The sequence below is a fragment of the Pezoporus wallicus genome, unplaced genomic scaffold (genome assembly GCF_028554395.1).
Source record: "Pezoporus wallicus isolate ANWC-B61680 ecotype Strahan unplaced genomic scaffold, APGP_CSIRO_Pwel_v1 scaffold_6446, whole genome shotgun sequence".
Lineage (NCBI taxonomy): Eukaryota > Metazoa > Chordata > Aves > Psittaciformes > Psittacidae > Pezoporus > Pezoporus wallicus.
The window spans coordinates 7,900,633-7,919,032 of NW_026636264.1; the positions used below are offsets into that span (position 1 = coordinate 7,900,633).

Consider the following 18,400-nt stretch of genomic DNA (forward strand, 5'->3'; position numbering starts at 1 on the left):
CCAAGTTCTTCCAGTGGTTGTTTTTTCTCCCTGTGAAATTGCAGCTTATTCCAAGTTATAAAAATACCTTTAAGTTTCAAATGCTGAATTTTCTTTTTCACTTTACATATTCTGTGGTTTGGATCTCCCTCACATTACATGTTCTTGATGTGCTTCTCAGTCTTGCAGGCTGACCCTATTATCTAGCTCAACTACTGCTTTATAAAACCTTGGACAAACATGATCCATTGGACAGTGCAGAGACAGTTAATAGCATAAAGAGATGGCAAGTAAGGCAGTCCTATATAAAATGGTATTAAGTACAAAGGTCTGGGGATAATGACTTACCCACAAGTTTCAAATCTATACATCTATGTAGATATGTATATATATGTATACATGTGTGTGTATTTATATTTGTATTTATCAGTTAGATGTAAGCATATGATTGTATTTTAAATACATGTGTGTGTGTATATATATATATATCTATATCTACACACATGGCTGTTGTGACATTTCATTTGCTGAATAGCAATGATTTCAACAGGGAGACTGTCCATGCTAATCTCAGCTCACACTGTTAGATCAAGACCTATGTGCATACAACATGAAATACAAAAGAAAAGCAGTAAACTGCCAATTTTAGACTATCTAATAAATTACAGCACAGCTAAAAAAGTGGTGTTACACCATTGTAAAAATCTGCTACAGGTAGGTTGAAAAAGATGAGTTCAGACTTGTGAGGAGCTGCAGGGAAGTGAATAAAATGCCACAAGTCCTATGATTTCTACAGAGAGACGAATTACCAGCTTCTTGCATTAAGGAAGAGTTTGTGAGATAAGGAGCTGAAGATCAGGGGGAAAAAATCCACTGGTATAAAACCAGAAAACATTAAGTTGTGCAAATTCATGCAAATAGAATGAGGGTTCATACTCCTTATGATTATTAGAGCTTTCTTTCTCATGATAGTTATGACAACAACGCATAGCAGTTCAGGATGAAAGGAAAAGTACTGCAAAGTACATTGACAGACTGCCTTACTGTCTTACATTACTTTAATGCTCCCAATACTGCTATATTTATTGAATACCTGAAGAAAAGTGCAGTATGAACTGACATTGCTTGAAAGAATGAACAGCTAAGAGTTATGTAAGAATAGGGCTTTTGTTGTTAATTGGGGTTACTAGAAACATTTTTTCCTCAAGCTTCCTTTAATATTTTCTGGTGTTTCTGAATATGAATGTAAAGAGTGACAGAAGTGGGAAAGAATCATAATGTGGCAGAGAAATGATGCAACTTTTTCTCTCGAGTCATATTTGTAAGTGTATGTGGAAGCAGAGTGCCTGCTTCTTTAAGGATATCTCAAGGGCCTTTTTCAGTACAGAAAGGGATAACAAGAAAAGCTATAAGCCATAAACAAAACATACAGGGCAGTGATAAGAACCAGACCTGGTCAGACACGTTGGTTGATGAGGGCAAATGAAATGATGAGAACATTTATTCCAGCAAGGTTATCTTATGGGGGACCTTGTCAACTGGGAAACTAAAGGAAAAAGGGGGCCTGCTCTAACAGGTCCAAGTAATTGTTGTGCTGGGGGCCCCAGAGCTGGATGTGTTTTTCACGATGGGAGTCTCGTGAGCGCAGAGTAGTGGGGGAGAATGACCTCCTTCAATCTCCTTACCATGCATGGCTTTCTGGGTTGCAAGTGTACATTGCCAGCTCATGTCCAATTTTCCATCTACCGATCAAGTTTGCTAATGACACTAAACTGGGAGGTACTGTTGACTCACTTGAGGGACAAGAGGCCTTGAAGAGGGATCTAGACAGATTGGAGCATTATAATAATCAATGGTGTGAAATTTAACAAGACCAAATGCAGATTCTGTATCTGGGACAGACAAATGCCAGGCAGAAGTGCAAACATGGAGAGGAGTGGTGTTCAAGGCCAGGTTGGACAAAGCCTTAGGTGGCATGGTTTATTGGGAGGTGTCCCTGCCCATAGCAGGGGGGTTGGAACTAGATGATCTTAAGGTCCTTTTCAACCTTAACTATTCTATGATCCTAAGATCAGCCATGCAGAAAGGGATCTGGGGATGCTGGTTGACCAGCAGACTCAATACAAGTAAGCAATGTGCTCTGGCAGCCAAGAGGGCAAACTGCATCCTGGGGTGCATCAAAGCCGGTCAAAAGAGGTGATTGTTCTGCTGTGTTCAGCATTGGTGTGGCCTCACGTTGAATACTGTGTTTAGTTCTGGGCTCCACAATTTAAGAGAGATGAGAAAGTCCTTGAATGCATCCAGAGGAAGGCAAAAAAAAAAAAACTGGTGAAAGAGTTGGAAAGAATGTCCTGTGAGGAGCAGCAGACTTTGGGTTTGTCTAGCTTGGAAAGAAGGAGTCTGAGAGGCTACATCATTGTGCCCTACAGCTTCCTGAGGAGGGGAAGTGTAGAGGGAGGTGCTGAACTCTTCTCTCTGGTATCCAGGAAGCATGGAGACAGTTCACAGCTGGGCTAGGGGAGAGCCATACTGAACATCAGGAAACATTTCTTTACTGAGATGGCAGTCAAAGAGTTTTATTTTTGTGAGTCTTACATTCCTCCAGCCAACTCTAGCTTCAACTTCATTGTAAAATATTTACACTATTTTCCTTTAAATAAAATATACTGTAGTGCTATCTGCTTACTGAGCCTGAGATTACCACACCTTCAACCCCTTTTTGTCTTAATGGGCACTCATGAGATGAGAATGATGAGGTAGCATCCACAAGAGTTTCCATGGGAACAGAAAAGAAAAATATGATTTATGTAAACTAAAAATGTCTCCTTTTACCAAGTAAACTATGCAAAGAACCTGCACAAAAGTAAATAGAAGTTTTATAAATCAAACCTTAAGTGCCTAAATGCATTCCCATTTCAAGCAGTAATTTGAGGAGTCGAAGCAGAAACACTGTCTTTGCAACCATTATAATTCAAACACTGAAACTTGTAAACCTTTTATTATAGACTTTTTTCAAAATTCCTATACTTAATGGAAAAGTAAAGTATTTCTACTTCTTTGTCCTGTCAGAGAGGTACACACAGTGAATGCAATGTTACTCCCTGTAGGTACTTTACTTGTAGGCTATGTCCATAAAATACAGAAAAAAATACCATTTCTGTAATTATTTCAAACTAAATTTCAGGTATTGAATCATGTAAATCTGTCGCAACCTGAATGTTTATTCACAAAGTGATGTGGACCTTAGAGAACTCTGATCAAGTCAGCAAATAAGACCCTTCTAATTGCAAAACAATCCATAAATACAAATTCCAGATTACATGTCCCATAGATGTGAAAAACACAGATCACATTGAGGTACGAGATGCTTACTAATGATTTAGTTGGGAACCAGCTGTCAAGATGTTGCCTATTGGATTTCATATTGAAAATCAATGTGTATGGTTCCAGCTGTGTCCTCACAGAGACAATAATTTTTATCACTGAAGAGCGTGAAATGTGTTTAATATACAGATTACCTGTACTTAAACCTCTGCTTATTTATTTGCTTTCTACCAGCAATTTCTGACAGCAAATGACTTAAATGAAAAAATAAAAATAAAAATTAAGATAATATGGATATGCAGATAACCAAGGTGAGCAGTTATTTGAAAAAGCTTTTTCAGAAAGCCACATTACTGATGGGAAGTAAGTTTCTGTGATATCTGGTTTCCTGTTCTGGAGTTCTACAGCAATTCTGTTTTTTTTTCAGTTCAGGATCAAAGTCTCATAGAACTATTTTAACCTCACTGATTTATGAAATCAGTGCTTTCCAGCTACTTTGTGACATTGTTACAGTATTGGCCAACACGTGCCAACACTGTGGTGCTCACAATGAGCAGTATATCAAAACTTAACATGACTTTGCAGGTCACAAACCATTAATTCCCCAAAAGGTGACCCAATTTGTCATAAAAAATGACTGCCTGATTGAACTAACTCCCATATAAATATTTCATCTCAGTATTAAGGTAGATTTGTGCAAAACCAGAAGCAGAATATTCTGGAACCTAAAACATTTACAAAATGTGGACTTTTCTTCCAGCATATTGCAGCACTGACCTAGTTTGCATGCATTTTCTTAGCAACCACAGACATATCATTAGTCTTTCCTTAAAAGATATAAATCATAATTACAGTATGGAAACAGTATAAGTTAAAGTGGGTGAAAGCATTTTAAGACCATTAATAGTGCAAGCATAGAGCTATAGGACAGACACCATTTACAGATTTTTCAGCTGCTAAATCACAAACACAGTTTCTTGCTTTTAGAAAGGCCTGGGTATATGTTTTTACATCAGTGACTGATGCGCTTGCCTTGACTTTCATTAACTGAGATAAGAATAAACAAGAACATAGATGCAATGTACTAGAAAACCCATCATATTTCAGGATACTCAGTAACATTAAAATAAAAAAAAAGAATGAAACTTGGCAGCCCTGACTAACTGAAGTAGAGGGGGAAAGCTTGTCTATTTAAAAAATAGAAACCATTACGTACTTTACCTATCTCCAAATATTTCTGTAGGAAGCAAAAGGACTGCAAAGCAAGCTTATTAGATAGGGTTGTGAACAATTTATTGGGTATACAAAACAACTGATGTGAGGATTCATTATTATTTTCAAATAGAATGACTCCTAAAACAAGGGATGAGCAATTTTAGGCACTGTTATGCATCTAAATGTATTACCTAGAAAAACGCGTACTCTCCAAAAAATAGTTTATCTGGTAGGGATCTCTCTATCTTTCTCTTTATACCATGTAATTTCTTCACACAAACACTGTGTTACTATAGAAAATAATATATGACTGCTTTGACAACACATGATTAAAAAGCCTACAGGAAAGATGGAGAGGGACTCTTTATCAGGGAGTGCAGTGATAAGGCAAGGGATAGTGGTTTGAAGCAGAAAGAGGGTAGATTTAGATTAGATATTAATCATATTCTTTATTGTGAGGTTGATGAGGCACTGGCACAGGTTACCCGAGCAGATGTGTATGTTCCGTCCCTTGAAAGTGTTCAGGGCTAGGCTGGAGAGGGCCTTCAGTAACCTGTTCTAATGGAAGGCGTTCCTGTCTGTGGCAGGGGGTTGGAACTGTATGAGCTTTAAGACCCTTTCCAACCCAAACGGTTCTATGATTCTATGATCCTATGATGGGATTGTATCAAGTCTTTAAAAGACACAATTTTCATTATTGTTATTACCCCAATTCATAGAATCATAGAATATCTTTGAGTTGGAAGGTACCAATAAGGATCACTGAGTCCAACTCCCAGGATTTATTTTATTGAAATTTAAGTAAATATCCTATTTAAATCAGATAAGGTACCTGTGGTACTATAAAAGTTAACACTTGAATTCCATTCCCTTTGCTTCAAGTCTGAAAAATGTTTATACATGCTTTAGATCATAGAATCATAGAATAGTTAGGGTTGGAAAGGACCTTAAGATCATCTAGTTCCAACCCTCCTGCCATGGGCAGGGACATCTCCCAATAAACCATGCCTCCCAAGGCTCTGTCCAACCTACATCTATGTCATTTATAAAGACTAAGTTGAGTTTGCTTCCAAATAATGTGGGAATCATTTTTTATACTAGTTTAATATCTTTCTTTAAAGGTCTTTGTAAAGCATGGTTTGTTTTTTTTTTTTTCCCATTATTGGCCTAATACAAATTTCATTTAAAACCATCAAAAGAATCCACAGATTTTAGATCTGGATAGTTTTTCCATTGTCTCTTCCATTTATAGCATTTTTGACTCTATCCTCTTTTATTTACCTATTTTCCCCAGAGGAAAAATATATCTGTGTGCTATGGTCACATACTTAGGAGCACATATGAAGCAACAGCAAGTAAAGATAAAGTTCTGGGCTGCGAATAAGTCTCACTTTAGGTTTACGAGACTAAGCATGATGACTTTATCAGCAGGTAGGTACATTAAACAAAGATGATTTTCTGGCTGTGGATCAGGTACTTTAAGGAGAAGCTGTATAGAAGAGCTTGGGTTAAAAGAAAGGGAGGGAATTTGCACTGCAACACTGGCAGTTTCACTACAACTTCATTTGTGGCCTCACCTCCCTCAAAAGATTATTTTTGCATAACTCTACTTCAACAATTAAATAACTGTAACGTAATATTAAAGACTTCGTGACAGCTTTTAGAAAAAAATAGTAAGATTGTTGTAATGGCATTTCAGTTTCTGTAGTTTAAGTGTCTTGTAATTTTGCAAATTTATCAGTACAGAAATATTATCTAAGAACAGTCTTAGGCATAGAAATTGTAATTTAGGCTTTTTTTTTTTAGCAATACTAAGTCCAATTTTTACGATGTCTGAGTATGTATTACATATACATATGAATTACATATATTTTTAGTACAATACAATGCCCAACTTTAAGTACTCAAATGCTGTGGTAAAAAATATTTCTTTCACTGTAATAGGATTTTCTTAACCAATGTATACGTAACAATTTGACATTATTAAAAAACCCTTATTTCATTGACTCCGAAACATAATGCTTTGGAATTTTATTGTGAAAAACATAATGAAAAAGATCAAATTTGTATTTAAAAAACATTAAGTGTTTAAATCTGCTGTGGAACTAGTATCTGAGTTTTTAAACATCCTTGGTTCACACAGTATACAACTTTGGACATTTCAGAGAACTCTGAACAAAATATGAAGCAAAGGTCTTTACCCTGAATGCAATCCCAGTAACTTAGGGTGAACTGCTGGCAATTGTGTTTTGCACGATAAAGTACTTAAAGGACTGGCTTCTCTGTTGAGATTGCCATAAGGCAGTCTCAAATTGAGAATACTTAGTATCTTTTGTTCAGCTAGCTATGATTTTCTTACCAATATTCTAGTTCAACTTTTATATTCACTGACAGATTTTATCTAAGATGCTTCCATTTTATCAGACATTAATGAGGTAACAATAGTTTTAACAGTCAATTAAAAACTAAGAGATGGCACTTCCCAGTATTATATTAGTAGACATTATCAGACCTTATAGAACCAGCAGTGGAACAAAGAAAAACCTTAGAAGAATTGTTATCCATATACACATTTTGATATGGCTACTGATGATCATAAATTAAGATTTTTTATATTATGCTCCAGTTTAGAGAGAGCAATAGCCTTCCATTTGTAAACTGTAAAGGAACACAGTAGACAAGGTCAGGAAACAATGAAGACAGTAGCACACTAAGATGGCAGTGGAATTCAGAAGATTTGACTGAACAATAACTGTCTTAAATCTCAAAATCTAATTTTGCAGTCTAGATCACAGTTAATTGCTGTTATATTAATGGATGAGAGAGACGGTTGAGACCTCATAGTAAATGGCAAATGGCAAATGCCTTTCTGGGCAGAAATTTATCCAGGAGCACCTGTTTCATTATAGTGTGTTCTGCAATAATGATTTAATCATTTAAAAGAGAAAGTACTAGCTACTGAATTATCAGTAGAACTTCATACTCAACATACTGTAACAGTTTGCCATTCAAAGCCTTGACCCATTTTGCTTATGAGAGTTAATGGAGTCGGAATTTGTTATTTACCCTCTAGATATATAGAATTTTCTAATTAAAAAAAAAAAAACAAAAGAACATTCTGCCAATGGATATTTGTACTGTTAAGAACTCCATCCATTATTGGAGACACAACAGGTAGCAAATACAGTGAATAAGATGGCCAACACTTTCTGTTAGAAGATCCTGTTTCAATTACTGCCAGTTTTAATTAAAACATAACTAAATGTTCATTTATTCTCCTAAGGATGCAGAAAGTTAAGGTTGGAAAAATCATTTTATAAAAGGTATTGAATCAGGACAGAGAAAGGAACTGAGGTTAGGAACCTGGAAGTGGAAAATGTGAGATAGAGTAACTGCAGACAATGAAATAAAATGAGCAGAGAGACTAAAAAAGAGCTAGAAAGATGTCACTTGTTTTTAGTCAGAGATGATTTCAGCATCTAAAGAAACCACAAATGGGATCAGCGGCATAATAGATAGTAGGAGAAAGATCAGAAACCAAATGCAGGATTAAGATATGACTGATACAAAGGCTGAGAAAAAGAAATGGTCAGAGTGATGAACAGAAAAGTGATCAATTCTGGCTCCACTATGCATATGGGAAAAGCAAGCTCTTCCTGAGTTCATGCACAGCTCCCCAAATTACTGAATATTTTATATTAATCTCTTATGTCTTAGTTTTCCATTTATAAAAAGGAGATAGTAATAACTACTCCCTTCACAGGGACATTGTATAAATAAATGTATTAATGTTCGTGAAGCACTTGGATGCTGTAATGATGAGCACTATAAAAAGCTTCTGAGAAAATTAGTTTTGTCTTTAGAGTAGGTTTTGAATATTCTGAATTAATGAAGGTGGCCCTGTGTACTGAACAATAGCAAACAGAACAGTGGTTGGTAAGACTGCAGTATTTTTTCTGTGACCTGGAGGAGTTTAGGGGTCTAATGTAAAAAACCAAAAAAAGTGATTGTGTGACAACTCTGTATTGTAAGACTCTTGTACGCAAGGGGAAATGGAAATTATGTAGACAATGACAAAGCCCTCCTCCCATTTCTTTGGATGTTTGGCTTTGCAGTTCAGATAAAATTCAGTGTGATATTTAATGCGTAGTTAGACACACAGTATGTAAGTTTTTGACTGAATGTATTGCCTTTAAATTAGTGTGGTGTATGGAGTGGGTAGATGGGTGTGCTCAGGATTAACATATTAATAGAATCCTAAGGGCATTTTTACATATTTCCATGCTTGATGAGATATAAGGCTGAAACCAAATTAAAGAGTTTGGTCGGTTTGGGGTTTTCTTTTTTATCATTATAGTTGTTTAGCTGTGTGTGTTTGTATATGGAGACAATTGACAGTATGTTTTATAGAGACGATTTGCTCCTTTTTATATATGTGCCATGTTCTAGGAAACCAACTTTTGATATCTGACTTTCAAATCCAGTATAGAAGAAGTTATGAATCTCAGTGTCCTGGTGTGCAGATGTAACACATCTACCCAATCTCTCTGAATTCAAGACTATCATGCTTGGGGACTTGATGCTATCTTCACATGGTGGTCATCAGAGGATTCTTTTGATGTTATCATTACCCCTGGTGAGGAACTTTTGTTACAGCTTTTTTTGTTTTATTTTTATCCTCAAAATAATTACAAGAAACAATGCAAAATGACAGCGATATTGTCACGTTCATGACTTAAGAGTGCAAAATAGCACAAATAAAATGTATTGCTCTTGAAGCTGAGAATACAGCTTCTATGTTGATAACACTTCCCAGCTGTGTAGCATTAGATAATTCCCTGGAACTGACACTGTTCTGAAGTTATATCACTGAAGTACTAAACTTTATGAACAGAATTCAGGGATGTTGTAGGAGCCTCATATCAACTAGTACATTTTGAGTGTGGATTTACTTTTACCAGTCTTGTCTTCTTCCATCCCTAAAAAGAATGCTTATCTTTCTGGTATCTCACACTTCATATGGCTTTAAAGCTATTCTGTCCGTAGAGAAAATTAAAGAAAGGCAACCACAGAACTTAAATTCCATCCCATCATCTTTTCTTATTAATTCTTATTAAGATAGCTGAAAAACTTAATCTGGATTTCTTTTAATTTCCTTTGTCCATATAACTCGGCTTTGACTTCTGTTAATTCTCTTTATCCTTATGTTTCACAGCCTTCCAGATGTTTTCTCTGATGATCAATCATCTCCTTCATTCAATGTAGTCTTTTCCTAAACTTAATATCTCCTCTGAATTGTCATTACCTCAGCTAGAACTCAACTCTTTTCTAGAAGCTTTCCCACCTAAGCTCCAAACTTTTATAATTCAGTGCTGTTCCTTAGTAGGTCAGCTTAAATGCCTTGTCCACTTTTGTAACCCTCCTAGCCTTGTGCCATCATAAATACTTGTGCACCTGTGTTTATGAATGGAAGATTAACCTGTCAGACAAGTTTTTTTCTCAACCAGATCAGAAGCTTCTCAGGAAAGCCACAATATACCTGTGTCAGGATAATGGAGGGAGCACAGTGAGGGCAGGAATGCTATGGCAGCACCACAAATACCATGCAAAAAATTTCAAGTAAAACTACACCTTTAATTTGAAAGAAGGTAGATACTGTTCACCACAATCTGCAACAGCTGCAAGGCTGTAAATAGACAGATGATCTGGTAATTGGCAGAAGTTAATCTGAGTTTGAACTTGCAAATGAAATTTTGAAAGTGTTTTCTGGTCTTGCACAGAATCCTTCTTCAGCCTTTTAAAATTCCTCCTATCTCCTATTTAGTTACTCTTAATTATTGTCATCTATATTTAAATGTCAAGGCTAATGGTTCATTAGCATGATAGATTAGATTGTGAAAGAGGTAAATAGGTTATAGTCAGGTTAAACACCAGCCTTCCAGTCCTGCAGAGAAATGCAGAAAGCTAAAATGAGAAGTCAGTAAATGTACTATGCATCTTTAAATGATTGCTGTAATTACATTTCAAACTGTGTCTCCCTACATGACTGATTTCTATTAATAATTCCACAGAACACAAAATATAAAATGTATTGTTTAAAGTACATTTTCAGAGTTAAAGACTGAGAACTTAAACCTCAGAATACTTTTTTGGCATCAAAACTTATGTAGCAATAAATGAACTTGACAAGATTAATAAATCTCATTTCCATTTGAATACTTTGAAATAATCATAACTTTTTTGGTGTTTGATGGATACAAAGATCAATGAGGTTGAAGCTATGCTTTTGTGCAATTCAAATGGAATGAGATAATAAATGTTGCTTAACAGAGTACATCCATAATTGATACTCATTTCTGAAGCTACTAAGTTATTATAATGAGAATCAAATTTGCACTGTATTGATGTATAGTGCCTAATTGGGGATCTGACCTCAACTTTTCAAGCTGACTTCATTCTAATACTACCATGCAAAAGAATAAACGCTTCTGGGTTGCTGCTTTAGATCTTCTTGAGTTTTGCTCTTAGCTTTGTCAAAATGCCCCTCTCAGGCTGAATTAATATATGATTTCACCACAGAGAATTCAAGTGGATGAAGCAAAGGAAAGTGTTAATTGTTTGTTAGGACATATGTGGAGTAACCAGACTCTTTTAGTAAACAAGGGATGTCTAAAATCTTTGCCTTATAAAATATCTCTGAAACACGGTGCTTCTTACTACCGTCTTCCTGTATTTCTGAGTGCCACCCTTAAGAAAGACTTCACGTGTAGCTGGGATTCTTAAGACTTGGTCTCCTGTCTTAAGATGTCTGTCCCATATATTTTATAACCATATATTTTATACTTAAGATGCAGACTGAGAATTAAGGAAGGATGGATACAGACTAGACTAAAATATATATAGCTTTGTTTAGTGCTTTTCCGCATTAAAACTTTTCATAATTTTCTTCACATAGTAGAAGTCATGAAATTACAATATTTCATACAGCTCTGGCATGTCTGAAGTACATATTAAAAATGCAGTGTATGCATCTCCCCTAGTATTCTGAGGACTCTCAATTCAAGATACTCAGACTTTCTCTATACTAATACAGTAAAAAGTCTCCTGTACTGGACTTTCTTCAAAGACACTGTCACAGTGTTAGGAGTATCCACGGGATTCTTTGGTAGGACCACAGCCTTCTCCAAGACAATTCTTGTCACATTTCGGATGTTAGCCGGAGTGACGGGCCATTTCCAAAAGACTCCGTGTCTTGAGGGGTAAAAGAGTTTACAGGTATGGATATGGACCTATCCACATGATTTATTCTCAGTGCTAGGGAACATTTAATTTACTAGCCTAGACACAGAACTCCTTTTGGAACTGACAAGATACTCATTTGAGGCAGCAGAGAGAAGATAAAAGAGAATTTCCCCATCTTTCTCCTGTTTTCAATGAAAGAAAGCATTTGCTGTTGTCAGTAGGAAAGAACTGGGATTCCTTTGCTCTTTAACTGATCTAATACAGGGGGGCAAGGCAATTGGTCTGGATGTTGTCTTCACAATTTTAGGTGACCTCTCAAATGCTGATTTAATTTATTTCTCCAGACATGCTTTCAGGATTAGATAAAAGATTCACCTATGTAAAGCAAGGTTGAAGGGAGATTTTCATCAAAAATTCACCATAGCCACAAAGATGAACCCATATCTATCTTTTTTACCAGGAAAGCTTCTTTGAGAACTGCTGGATTAAAGGACTTGTAATGACTTCTGCTATTTTTAAGGCATGAAGTTTATTATTCTAAGCTATTTATTCACTTTAAGAAAGAAAAGATCAAGAAATGAATTGCAGAAGGCTTAATTAAGCCTATTATGTGTCTGTCACAATGACAATATGGTAACTAATCCAGACAGACTGTTTCAAGTCTTGCTTTAGAAATTCTCATGTTTAACAACAACAAAGAATTTAAGCATGTGCTTAATTTTAAGCACGTTCATCATGCTATCAACTTCAAAAAGAGCATGCAACTATTTTAAAATTAAATACTTTGCTAGACTAGGGCCAAAGTTCCTGGTACATTGCACCACCGAACTCAGTTGTATAAACTGAATGTTTCTATAAGCAGATTAATATCAGTACAGCTAAAATTTAAATGACTTGTTTTTTTCCAAAGTTGAAATTAAACAAAAAGTTCTAATTTGACTCAAAACTTCATTTTTTACTAATTTTAAATAAAAAAAAAATATATACCGATCTTATCTTTCATTTTAAAATTCTTTCTGATTCTTAACAAAAGGGCGGGCTAGATTTGCAGAACTGTAATGTAGATATGTCCAAGTCTTTGAACATTTAACTGGGAAACTGTGGCCTGGGGGGCGGTTGATCCATGTCACTGAAACCTTAGCCTTGAAATCTGTTTTTTTAAGAAAGATCTCACAAAATCTTGTGAAAATGCCCCAACTTGAACAAATAAATAATGGAAGAGTTAGGAAGCAGTCTCCACATCTGAACTAGAAGTCAAATCCCTTCCTTCAGGAAGATAACACAATTTCTTCATTCTTTATTTACATGAAAGTCTTTGTGGAGTGTGACAAAAAAATCATATTAACATCAGGTTCACTGAATTATATCCTTCAATTAATAAACTATTTATGAATATAAAATGCAACCAGTCCTACATAATATTAATTTCTCCTGGCACATACCCCTGGGTTGAAGGTGTCTCTTAAGCATTCATTTCCTAAAACCAGCAACTTGAAATTATGCAGAAAAAACCCTGAAAGTTTTATAGTGTAAATTACTATTGCAGCTATAGCTATTCTTAACCAACTAGTAACATTATTCATATTGCTTTGATGGTTTCAGAGCATAGCGATTTAGGCTGTATTACAGGATGATCAGGGATGTTTTTGAAAATGAAAGTATGACTAGTTGCATTCTGATTTCTTTTCCCACTTCAGCTGGTTCTCATCTTTTACAGTATTTAATACTGTTTCGCTTTATGGTTTAGAAAAAAAATGTTGATATTGTAACATGATAAAACATTTTGTTACATTGCATATTCTGGAATTAATGTAAGAAATTAAGTTTTTTCCTGTACAACCCCACTAAGGGTTGTAATTAAATAAAGTCTTTATAAATAAATACTAGGAAATTATGAAGTAAACTTAACAAGATGTCCAGAAAGCATGATAGCAAGAAAAAAACATAGATCATTAAGCTTATTTCTTAAGGAGCCAAATTTGCTTACAGGCTGTCAGAAGTGTGCTGTGATGGAACAAGCAATGCACAGGCTGTCTCCTCAGAAAACTGTTGATTTATATGTCTGCATCATGGCTGAATTCTTATTCAGTACATCACTGGAAAGTCATGGTAGCTTATCAATTGGAAAAGGACATTCAAATTGTAGCTAATCAATAACATTCTCTGTAGATTAAATAAGAAAATAGATTGAATAGAAAAGAGGAAAATAATACAAAGAAGCCAGTGACAATCAGATTAATAAAAATGAAGTGATGCGTTCCATAAATGATAGGTGAGAAGTTATTTTCCCCTAACACTTCTCTATTTTTTTTAGCCCAGACAGTAAATATCATAGACATGGTAGTCTTCTGAAAGGTTAAATAATCCACAGAGAAAAGTAATTCTGTTTTGTGTCCTAATGGAATACAGACTTTGGACATGTGGCAAAGGTAAGCACAAAATACATCCAGTGTTGTAGCCAAAGTTGTACCACACTGCTCCAAAGCTAGGCTGTGGAACCCAGAACAATAATATGCAGGCAGGTAGATTCAGTCAGTTTGTAAACCGTACTTTTTCCAGTCTCCCATGTTCAAGTCACTTATCCTTTTTTAGCTCACGTACAGATGCCGAAGTAGCAAACACTGAGAAATTAATATTAAAGTTTAATTTTGAAATTCTCCTTTTAGCTTACCCAAATTTCTAGCAGGAATGAGAGGAAATGAGAAACCAAACTAAAACAATGTAACAAGGTATGTGTACTTAATACCTAAGCTACTTCATAAAACTCTTACACTTTGTTATTAAGTTTTGTACCCTCAAAACATTTTTGATGTTATGCACTTCTATAAAATTACTAGATGTTGAACGAAGTTGGGTTTTTGCTTGCAGCAACTATAAGTTTACTATTGTTTTTTTATTTGGCTGCTGCTCTTCCCTTCATATATGCACATTTTTTTCATAATGCAGTAAAAGGTTAAGCTAGAAGAACTATGTTTCTATTTTCTATTTCCATTAACTGCAGAATCTTTAAAGAGGTGTTTGGGATTTGAAGAACTCTTCCATAGAGATAGCCACACCCAGAAATACAAAATTCATTAATGTTAAGATGGGCTAAAGGAATTCAGTAATTATCTCTCTAATGTTCTCACATTTTAATGAGCTGATTAGAATCTTAAGAAAATATTCTTTGCATATGAACTATTACTTGTTTGTGAAGTGTAAATCACATTTGAAACTACCAAACTGATAGCTTTTTATCTTTACAACAGCCTGTTAAGTCCAAATGTGTGAAATGTGACTTTAAACATATGATTTTTGTAGTAAAGAATTGGGGCTTTGAGCAACCTTATCTAGTGTCCAGGGTAGGTGTCCTTGCCCATGGCAGGGGGTTGAAACTAGATGATCTTTAAGGTCAATTCCAACCCAAAGCATTCTATGGTTCTATGTAATTATTCTCATCAGGGAAAAGTGGCAAAGGAAGTAAGAATAAGTAATTCTGATTTGCTTGACATTTTGTCAGTGTTAACTCTGGGCATTTTATTCCCAATTTTTCTGCATAAAATTCTATTCAAGACAAAAGGAATTCCTGGCCAATAGGTGCTTTTATTGGAAAACATATTTCTCCTCAACTTCTGTTATATCATGGGGTTTTAATTTCTCTTTCCCCCTTTATTAAAATAGCATTAAAAAGCACTACCTTGGGCAGTGCAAAGAAGAGAAAAAAAAAGAGAACTTTTTTTTAGTTTAAATCTTCATAAATATGTGCTATAATAGTTTTAAATTCCATTGAGAGTGCATATAGCTGGGCTTTCCACTTTGCTCCATAAAAATAACCAGTGACACCGGAGGCTATTTCAAAAGTTATATCTCCAGTCATGTATAAAAGAATTTCATTTTCTATCTCTTTCAAATACATTGTATAAGTATTTCAAAGTTCTATTTTAATTATGCACACATTCAAATACTGTAATGCACAAACATTTATACTCGTAATGCACCATCAGTGCTCAACTGCATGATAATGGCCATAGCAACTGGACTTTTGGCCATGCAATTGTGCAAAAACTAAGAGCCAGTGCAAGAAACCTTCTTCTTTTTCAAGTTTTGTGATATTTTGCATAGGCACATTATGGCACATGTTTTTCCTGTAAGACTGTCAAAGGCCTTGTTTAATGGTCCCTCTTGTTTCCTTTCTTGCTGTATGGCATTTCTCTCTTTAATTAGAAGAACAATTCTTTGAGCTGTAAAGATGTAGCTATTTTCCACAGCAGTAAAGAGCATTCAAGCAGGTCCAGGAGCTTAATTTTTTTTAATTTTTCTGTGAAAGTAGTAAGTTTCTTAGTTTCTGGAATCTGTGGCTTTCAGTGAAAAAAGGGAAACTGCTATTATGCATAGCTTTGTTCTCAGAATCAGAAATGCCTTGGTTTATCCTTGGGATTATAAGTTACCCTTCAAGCCATCAGAGCCCAGCAAAATTGCAGGGCACCAAATGCTTTAATTACTTTAAGGTTAGGAGCTTTCCTTACAAAAATATTTTTCAGTGCTTTACTTTCTGTCTTAGTGAAAATAACTGGAAACATATTAACATGCAAGCCTGCTGTTGAAAAGCAATACTTCACTATGAGGGTGGTGAGACACTGGCACAGGTTGCCCAGAGAAGCTGTGGCTGCCCCATCCCTGGCAGTGTTCAGGGCCAGGTAGGACAGGGCCCTGAGCAACCTGGTCAAGTGGAAGGTGTCCCTGCCCATGGCAGAGGTTTGGAACTAGATGATCTTTAATATCCCTTCTAACCAAAAACATTATTTGATTCTAAGATTCAATGATTGTATGAATGCTATAAAATGCCCTACTTGAGCTATACTGAAGTTTTACCTTGCAGTATTTTTTCACAGCCATGACATTTAAAAATTTATTATATTTCAGGGTAATGTAAGCTAATTTTTGTCTAGTGCATCTCTACCTATCTACATAATGCTTTAGAGCTCAATGCTAATTACTGAATAAATGTAGACTGATCTAAAGACCATTTAATTGTATACTGCCTCATCCAAGGTTGATTTCAGTTAATTAATGAATTTCAATGCAAGAAAAAGAGAAAAGAGTTATTAATAAATGAGATGTATGTATATGTGCATGTGTATATATGTTAAAATATCTTAATATGGAAAATTTCCTCATTTATTTCAGAAAGATTGTGATTACACACATCTAGTTTTCCTAGATAAGAAGAGGTATCAAAACCATTATGTTTTAAATCATAAAAACATCTTTCATGCTGTAAATATTCCCTTTAAGAATCAGAAAAGCACATTTTAGTTTCCTAAAGGAAATAAAACAGTATTAGCACTTTGGGAACCAGCATAAACTTTATATCACCCAAGATAACAGGATGAAGGTATTACATTCTTTTCTTCAAGAAAATTTATCTGAACTTTCTGGTCAAACTCAATGTCAAACTCACAGCTGAAATCACAATGAAAATCTTTATTTTAAATTTACTTTGGATCTGGTTTACTAAAACATTTCTGTGGTACAAGCGTCTCTTCTCACAAGTTCTGTGGCATTGTTAGCAACACCTCAGCATTTCCAGCTAGCATTCATCCATTAACCTTCTGAGAAACTTTCATTACAGTTTCCAAGTAAATACTTTAATGAAGAGAAATGACATTCAAGCCGTTATAAAGTTACAACTTTGATACCTGCAAAAGCAGCTGTGCAGGCTAACAATAATTTAAAAATCCAATAAAAACAAACTCTGCTTCATCAGGGACTGTAGCAATAGGACAAGGGGTAACGGGTTCAAACTTAAACAGGGGAAGTTCAGGTTAGACATGAGGAATAAGTTCTTTACTGTGAGGGTAGTGAGGCACTGGAACAGGTTGCTCAAAGAAGTGGTAATTGCTCCATCCCTGGCTGGACAGACCCTTGGGCGACATGATCTAGTGTGTGCTACTGAAACTAATAAACCTTCGGTTGTTTGAACTCAAGCTCTTACTTTCTCTGTTTTTTTTTATTTTTTCAGCTGAAGGTCAAATGGCCACCTGTTAGCCATCCTGAAATGGGAACAGAAATCTGAGACTCAGAGCCCTGGAACTATCTATATCTACCACTTGTCAGGTCCTCTAAACAAGTGACTTGTTTTACCATCGTTTTTTTGTCTAAAAGATAATATGTAGCAGAATTTTCTCAGAGCTGCAACTAAGGCTGAGGTTCCATAATGCTGTGATGAGACCACTGTTGTGATGTTAGAGGTTTTAAATATACTACCCTGGCATGAAGAAACTTAGATAAATGTCAGTAGTGCTCCCAGCTCAGAAGTGGGTGGTTAGTTCCATGTTCTTGCTAACAAATATCTTGACAGGATCTGCATCAGATAACACTAAAGCTATAGCTTTGAGAGGTCTGACTTTAGTGGGAAGGTGTAGATTAGTGGAGAATCTCAGACCCCACACTATCTCTGCTGAATTATCCATGCCATCATGTGTGTTAGTAGACATGCAGGTAGGCAACTTTTCCTTAACCCCACTGTTTTCCAGTTGTAATTATATGAAGATCTGCCTCATTTTTCTTGGTAATGTCCTATTTTCACCAGGAATTAAGAAATTAGGATGGAGTTTATTTTGCATCTCTCCAAAACACCTCATGGTGGGTTTTGCCTACA

The 18,400-nt window shown here is 35.5% G+C and overlaps 1 protein-coding gene across 5 annotated transcripts in view; it reads right to left on the reverse strand.

Moving 5' to 3' along the window:
• Nucleotides 1–18,400, reverse strand: part of CNTN5 (contactin 5) — a 643,809-nt gene that overhangs the window by 205,829 nt on the left and 419,580 nt on the right. The window lies entirely within an intron of this gene.